The following is an 8,809-nucleotide window of genomic DNA, read 5'->3' on the forward strand; positions in this document are numbered from 1 at the left end:
GTAGAAGATTCAATAACTCACTAGTTAAGATGAACAAGGAAAAGGAATCCAACAGTATAGCAAATAGAACCAAACGGAAGCAAGAAGATTTCTGGCCTTGGCTTTCAGCCTGCCAAGTATCAAAACACAGAATATTATTGCTTAAGAGAGAGCAAGAATACACAGCTTTTGGTATATCGTAGTTAAAGGGTATTTTAAACTCTGAATCTTCTCTTTTTTTCTCAAAGAGGAATGGGGAGGCGTTTAAATAGTGCTAAGACTAGAAAATAGAAATAGCTAATTAAAATATTAAAAGGCAAATGCTCAAATCAATGAGATTGAAACCCCAAATTTTAGGTGAAGATACACAAAATCAGTAGGAAATAAGGTAAAGAATCATATAGGCATATAATGAACAGACAAGAGATTATTATAAAAAAAAAATACTGAATCGAACCAGATTTGGTTCAAGTAAAAGGGTCTGAAACCCTAAGTTAGGTAAACCACAAAATTGGCAGAAAATAAAGGCAAGAATCACAAATTAACATAAAAATAAACATAGGTAAAAATTATTCAAAAGGAAACCTAGAATTGAACCAGATTTGGTTCAATTTAAAAGGATCTGAAACCCTAAATTAGGTAAGGGGAGGGAATCGACAAAAATAAGCAGATTCACAAGTAATAGAATGAATATAGATGAAAAAATGCTAGAAATCAGAGTTTGAACCAGTTTAGGTTCGATTCAAAGAAAAATCTGGAACCCTAACCTTTAGGGTTTAGTGCGAATCAAAGCGGGGTATTTGCCATGTTTAGGCAAGTACCTAAGTCACTCCGTAACATAGCACCAAATAAGGGGAAAACACCGAAATGGCAAGGGAATAGGGAAAGAATCCCATTAGGAACGGGATTTGGGGGGATTTAGGTGAGGCAGCAGAATTAGGGTTCATCGGTAGAGGGAAAATAAGGGCGGCGGGTTTAGGAAAATAAGGGTTAGGGTAGAGATAAGGGATATATAAGGAACGGGGGTGGTTATTTGTGGGTCGTTGATCATCTTTGATCAACGACCGAGATTTAAACGGACTAGGGTCGGGTTTTAATGAATAGGTAAGGGCAATTGGGTTAGGAGTATTGGGCATGGGCTGGTTTGGGTAGTCTTAGGTTCGAAATTAATTTAAACAAATGGGGCCAGATTTTAAATACCCAAATTTATCCAATAAAATAATTTGTAAAAATAATAGATAAATAATAAAAATATCATTTGTGCATAAAAAAGATTGCAAATAAATATTCAACATTATAAAAATATAAAAAGGTTATTTTTGCATAAATAAAGTAATTATAAGTACATATAGGCTATTATTGCAAATATATGCACTTTTAGCCTTTAAAATTCAAATGTAATTATAACAAATGTACTAAAAATATTTAAAACCTAATATGGGTATAAATGATGAGTTTAGATGATAGAATCATCTTAAAAATTATTTGTAAGCTAATTAATGATTATTTATATAATAAAAATGCGGAAATAAATTGATTTAAAGCCTTTAAAAATTATGAAAAATTATGAAAATACTTGTATATGCTTGTAAATTAAATGATGATGCATATGCACTATTACTAACAGAACTCCATTCCTGAGTCGTCTTCACACAGTTCTAATTACGGTCAAAATCCTAAGACTTAAACTTCCGTTTTAGGGACTAAGTGTCCCAAATCACTCTGAAACCAAAAACAAGACCTCCCGTCAAGTCACATAAGCAGAAACAGATACGGGGATAGGGGATCGGGGCTAATACACTCAAAACGACCGGTCGGATCGTTACAATGAGAAAAATTCTTTCATCTGGAAATCTAATGGTAATAATTATTACTATTATTTATTTCCTATATTCAGAAAGAACCTTGATTATGGTTTTGTAAAAGGAAGATTAGCTTAAGGGTTAAATCATAAAAATGTAGAAAAATATGGTGCAAGTCAAAAATTATTACTAGTATATATTAGGGATGTGAAATGCAAAGAACTTGATTTTGGTGTACCTGCAAAGAACGAACCAATAAACGCAGAACTAACTAGGCTTTAAGTGTTAGTTTAGGTTTCTCTGGACTAGAGACTAGAGAGTAAAGATAGATTAGATCTAGCTGAGCCTACTCCATAATTCAGAATTAGAATTCGGCCCATGGAAATCTTGTGCGAGCTTGTTAGCTTGATGTAAAAGATGTCAAGATAGTATGAGCTACCAGCTTTAGGACTGGTAAGTAAAAAATAGTCTGTATATGAATAGTAACCATTATTTTATGCGGAGATAAAATCTGGACAAAAATAGTTGAAATATGAAAAGTTTCAGCATAATATGTTGTATTATGGAGCTCATGTGAACAAACATCCAGCATATTATGTTGGAACTCTAGCATATTATGAAATTTCTGCACATTATGTTTGGAATCTCATATGCAAAAAATTCGAACTCCAGCATATTATGCTGAATTCTTTTCAGAATTTTGAGAGTATTTTTGTTTAAATATTTTTTATGGCTAAATTTTAATTACAATTGAAGTTGTAGCTAATTTTTGATTAGCACTTGTAACTTAGATTATTTTTGATTTTTATGTGAAAATAGCACGGGCTAGCCAGTTTTCGGACTAATAATTGAAAAATAGCCTGTGTTTGCAAAATCAATGAAAAATAGCCATTATTTTGCTTCAATACGGAAAGTTCCAGAATAATATACTGGAGATTGATGCACCTATATATGAACATCCAACATATTATGCTGGAACTCCAGCACACGGAAAGTTCCAGCATAATATACTTGAGATTGGAGCATCTGTGTATGAAGTTCCAGCATATTATGCTGGACCAGTATATTATGCTGGAACTCCAGCATAATATATTGAAATATTTTCGTATTTTGAACAATATTTTTGTCAGATTTATCTTTACATGAAAAACGGCTAAATTTAAATTACTTTTGAAATTGTGATAAAATTTTTTAATTACCACTTATAAATCTAGCTATTCTTTTTAGTTAACCTGATTTTTACTCATAAAAGATCGACGCTAAAGCCCATAATCTGAAGCTTGACTTCCAGCCCTACACCACACACACAAGATGGGCTACAAATTAAAACTTTGGGCTAGACGTAGAGATTTCATTAACCGCGAAAGAAACTTTAGTAGTATACATGATTCAAGTTTTAAGAAATTTTATCTCCTATAGTGCCACGATCCAAAATCCACTATATGTGGTGATGGCGTTCAACGTCACCGTTTGGCTAGCCAACACTTAATTATTTATTTTTATTACTTTCCAAATCGTGAATCTTATTAGATAAAGAAATCAACGCTTTAAAATCATGAAAACTTACAATTTAAATAGAATAATTAATAAAAGTGCGTAAATGCTAGGCAAAACCACAATCAATTTGCAGAATATTTCAAAACCCGGTGTAACAAGTGCATGAGCATTTACTAAGCATTACAAAATAATACAACATCTGTTTGGAATATGAATAAGACATGAATAAGTAAATAGTACGATAGAGACTCTATGGGTTGCGATACGTAGCCTGGAATTTGCAGCTCACCATAAGTTCTCCTCAGCAGTTGTGCCTACGCGCCAAGATGACCACCAATTAAACCTGTCAAATCCTGCACATTTAGTGCAGAAGTGCAGCATGAGTACGTAAATCAACGCGTACCCATTAAGTATCTAGCCTAAACTTGGAGAAGTAGTGACGAGGGGTCGACGTCGACACTTACTAGAGGTCCAATAAAGCCATATGGTAAATCATAAGCAGATGTAAAGCACAACAATAATAATAGGGTAAAATCATAAATCACATAATCTTCTAAAAATTTCTTTCAAATATATAAATCTCTCACTCTCGTATTTCTATCTCAACAACACGGATATATCAAGTGCCATTATCAAACAGATAGGAAAATATATATGAAGTTCCAGGCATCAGTGGAAGGATAGTCTTGTGAAGATTCTGACTACTAGCGATATAACGCACGATTATGTTGAGGTCATACGACCCGATCCTGAATAATGTGTACACTGCCGAGGGTCGAGCGGCACAAACCATAGATGCATCTATTATACTGCCGAGACGTTCGGCCCGCTCCACAATAAAGGAAGGTAATTACCGAATTACGAGACACGCTCTTACAGTACAGTACATGAGCACAAAGTGAATATAACCTTTACCATTTCTCAATAACTTGCCAACAACTCAAGGTAATAACGTTATATACGCGTATATATATGTATATATATATATATATATATATATATATATATATATATGTGTGTGTGTGTGTGTGTGTGTGTGTGTGTGTGTGCAAATCAATTTCAATAATAAATCCACTTAATTAAGATAGCAAAACGAGTTCAAATAATTCAAATATTACATGATAAAGTCCTAACTCTACCCGGACATAAGCATGCTTTAGTTACGTTCGGACTCTCGTCACCTCGTGCGTACGTAGCACCCACAACTAGTAACACATAACAATTACATCACCTAGGGGGTAGTTTTCCCTCACAAGGCTAGACATAAGACTTAGCTCGCTCTGAAATTCCATAACCGGCTCCAACGCCTCTCTAACACCTCAAACTAAATGCCCATCAATCCGAACTAGTCAAAATATTATGAAAATCAATAAAAATATATCCCAACATCATATTTAATTAATTTACAACAATTCCCAACTCCGTTCGAAAAGTCAACAAAGTCAACCCTCGGGCCCACGTGCTACGATTCTGAACATGTTCGATGATAAACTTCACCCATAATACCACGAACTCGAATGTATAGTTTATTCCAAATCCCATGTCCAGTTTCGTGGTCAAAATCCAAAAATACCATTTTCTTTTTTTTTCTACCAAAATTTCAAATTTCTACTATTTTTCATGTTTAAATCCATATATAAATCATGTATTTAACTCACAATGCGTGGGAATTAATTACCTTGACATAGATGATGAAAATCTTCCCCTCCAAGAGCTCCAAAAATCACCCAACCAAATAACAATGTGAGAGAAATTGGCTAAGTCTTAGATTAAAAACACCCCACTGCCCAACGACTTTCACACCAGCGGATCATTAGCCGCACCTGCGGACAAATCCATTGCAAGTGCGGTTCTCCCTAAACCCAGGCGAATCTGCTTCTGCAGACCAAATTCCGCTCCTGCGCGATCACTTCTGCGGTCCAATCTTCACCCCTGCGCACTCGCACATGCGGAATCCTTCCGCTTCTGTGACTCCAGTCTTGCCCAGCTCCTTCCGCTTCTGCGATCACCTCTCCGCATCTGCGACTTCACAAGTGCGGAATTTTACTCGTACCTGCGTCCCCAGAGCCCTTCCACCAAAATCACACTTGCGATGAACCCTACGCATCTGCGTGACCGCACCTGCGGCCACTTCCCAGGCATGTGCGATTGCACCAGATCCCAGCAACCTTAACACTTCTTCCAAGTCCAAACTCGATCCGTTTTTAACCCGATTCGCACCCGGGGGCCCCGGGACCCCATCCAGCCATGCCAACGCATCCCGAAACATGACACGGACGATCGAATCCTTCTTTATACTTTCAAACTTTTAAACTTTGACGAACGCGTCCGAATCATACTTAAACATCCCAGAATGACGCCAAATTTTGAGTGCAAGTCACAAATCACGATACGAACCTATTCCAAAGCTCGAAACCCCAAACGGACATCGATAACACCAAATTCCACCTCAAAACAAACTTAGGAAATTTTAAAACATTCAAAATGCCAACTTTCCACAATAAGGGCCGAAATGCTCCCCGGTGACCCGATACTCAATCCGAACATACGCCCAAGTCCGAAATTATCATACGAACCTATTGGAACCTTCAAATCTCGATTCCGAGGTCGTTTACTCAAAAGTCAAACCTTAATCAATTCTTCCAACTTAAAGCTTCCGAAAATAGAATTTTCCATCCGAATCAACTCTGAACTTTCTGAAATTCAATTCTGACCATACGTACAAGTCATAAAACATGAAGTGAACCTACTCAAGGCTTCAAACTGCCGAACGACGCGCTTGAGCTCAAAATGACCGGTCGGGTCCTCACGCTCTCCCCCACTTAAACATACGTTTGTCCTCGAACGTGCCAAGAACTGCACCAGAGTTGTCCAAAATCACTGATTAACACCTAGTGCACCTACCTGTGCCACCACAACCCACGTGAGCACATTAGCTTAAGCTTGACTGAAGATCCTCTCTTACCTTAGCCAACAAGCCTTAGGGCCAAATTCCAACACTCGAAATTCTCCGTAAGACCTGATTCTAACATACGAACACCATAACAATTTCAGCCCATGATACTAAATATGATCATGCACCCGTGCCGAGATCATACAATGCACCACATAATTCGTATGTCCATAATAACATCCTCCGACTACAATAGATGCAACTTCACGAACCAGATGCCCGTAGTATACATCATAATATATATAATCCCGGTTTCAACCCTCACAATACCGCAATGATGAAAGAGATGTGTAGGAACTCATAACCACATGTTAAATCAATAACTCACAGAGTTCCTCCACTCAACAAGAACCATTAGCTCATTTTGAACTGAATAGTGACATTTTACCTTTAATATGCCTTACATAAATCCGATCGCACCGATTTCAGGTCCAATAATCTCGTCTCACCTAGTACAAGCTGCTCAGGCAATAAGCCACCTCAAACACTAACAAAGATCTCATATGACACCATCAATGCGCCAACAAGCTACAACTTGAATATGACCTAAGAACGAACTCTGGAAAAGAACTACCCAGCATGTGTAACAAATAAAATGATCGAACAGACGCTATGAGCCCTTCTCATAGAATGAGAAACAAAATATACAAGAATATATATATATATAGGGAACCATACTCAACATCTCACTGTTGCGGTGTCCAGTCCGATCCACATATGTTACCGTTGCGGCGTGCAACCCGATCCAAACATGATACCGTTGCGGCGTGCAACCCGATCCAAACAACAGGCCCGTGAAGGCGTGCCACCCGATCCACTCATAACAATAAATAAGGAAGTACCCATCAAGCCATAGTGCTTATACTTACGAAATACCCGAATATCAACTACAAGAATGCCAAGTGCAAAAAATACAACCCTAGGAAGACGGATAATGCCATACGCTACAAAACCTAAGCACAACTAAGGTGCAATAAATGATCTGCATCTCGAGAGCCATCTTTCTCATATAACATCATAAGCCACACGGGGTCATAACACAGTCCAAATAATCAAGCCGTCCCGCAACCCAAATGACACAACAAAGTATTACATAGAATAACTGACGACGGGAATAACATCCAACGCTCAAAGAACCTCCATAATCAACGATATGCTGAATGAACACATCTGACCTGATGTAGATCACACATGCACATTAAACCCATCAACGGACCTCAAACCGATTCTGATCATACCATACTGGGCCAACACCCCTTTCAAGGATCCACAATGGCCCTATCTATGACACACACGAGCAGTGGTACAATCCGGAACAAACTTCCACAGTCCACAACCAAATGAATAGAGCGCCTTTCAGGCATAAAATCTCATATTAGCGATAGTACCAGAATCTTCATACTTGGTTTCAATCCTTAACAATCAAATGACTAACATGTCACACTTATACCAATTTCCCTGTGGGATATGCTCCCACGACCTTCCGCACCATGTAGCAAAGTCTGCACCTCCACACCACCAACCATACTAATTCTGTAAAGCTAACCAAGAGTCTGCAAATCAATACACAAAGCCTCTTACACATGACACCGTTCTTAGGTGACACTAAAAAAGATGCCAGCTTACTCTGAACATCTGAATTCTTCCATGCTCATTCGAGCTCATGACATTCTTATCAACACCAACCGCAACCTTGATCTTTCACTTTCAATTTCCATACCGCTCACTGCATTTATCATGCAGCTATGCAAGAGTACAAGAATTCATCATAACCCCCGAACTATTAGTAGAATAAACACTTCATTGTCTAGAAACCTTTCACTTAACTCATCTCAGAAGAAGCAACTGAATTCCCATAACTGCAGAAAATACAAACCTCAAGTCATGATCTAAACCTCCATAACTCTTCCGGAATCCCTTTACATAATAAGGCCATTTGAATCAAATACCTCCCAAATCAATTAAGTTATAGTGGCGGTCAAGCCCGCACGGACAACCACAAACCCCGTGTATAACTTAACACGACGAAGGAACTGATCATTGCCACAATTCTACTGATCCAACCATTACTAACCGAACCAACTTCTTCCAATTTACTCTTGACTTGTCTTAGAAATGATAATAGCTCCATTAAAAAACATAACAAACTCAATCTGTACTTATCCCGAGTGACCTGAATCATGAGACCACATCGTCTCAATACCCATGAACCATCTCATACCCTCCACAAGCACACAATAGTATCTCCAACTGGTACACCCATTGTGCAAGACCTTTCGCGAATCCGAAGCTATCCCTCTCTTTCCTCCAATACTGCACTGCAGACCCGATGATAATATAGAACACTCCAAGTCCCTTTCATAATCCACTACAAAACTTGATCCTTCCCGACACAACGGACCCGAAATCCTTAGGCACTGCACTTTAATTCTTGAATCCACTAAGACCGTTGTTGAGAGTCACCAACTCTAATCTGGTCCCGAATATAACCAAACTTCAATGCTCTACTAGCACAGGAACACCCCCTCAAAGAAACAACCGGCCAAATTCTTTTTCTTGTACATCATATCCACCAGAA

The sequence above is a fragment of the Nicotiana tabacum genome, chromosome 4, assembly GCF_000715075.1.
Source record: "Nicotiana tabacum cultivar K326 chromosome 4, ASM71507v2, whole genome shotgun sequence".
Taxonomy (NCBI): domain Eukaryota; kingdom Viridiplantae; phylum Streptophyta; class Magnoliopsida; order Solanales; family Solanaceae; genus Nicotiana; species Nicotiana tabacum.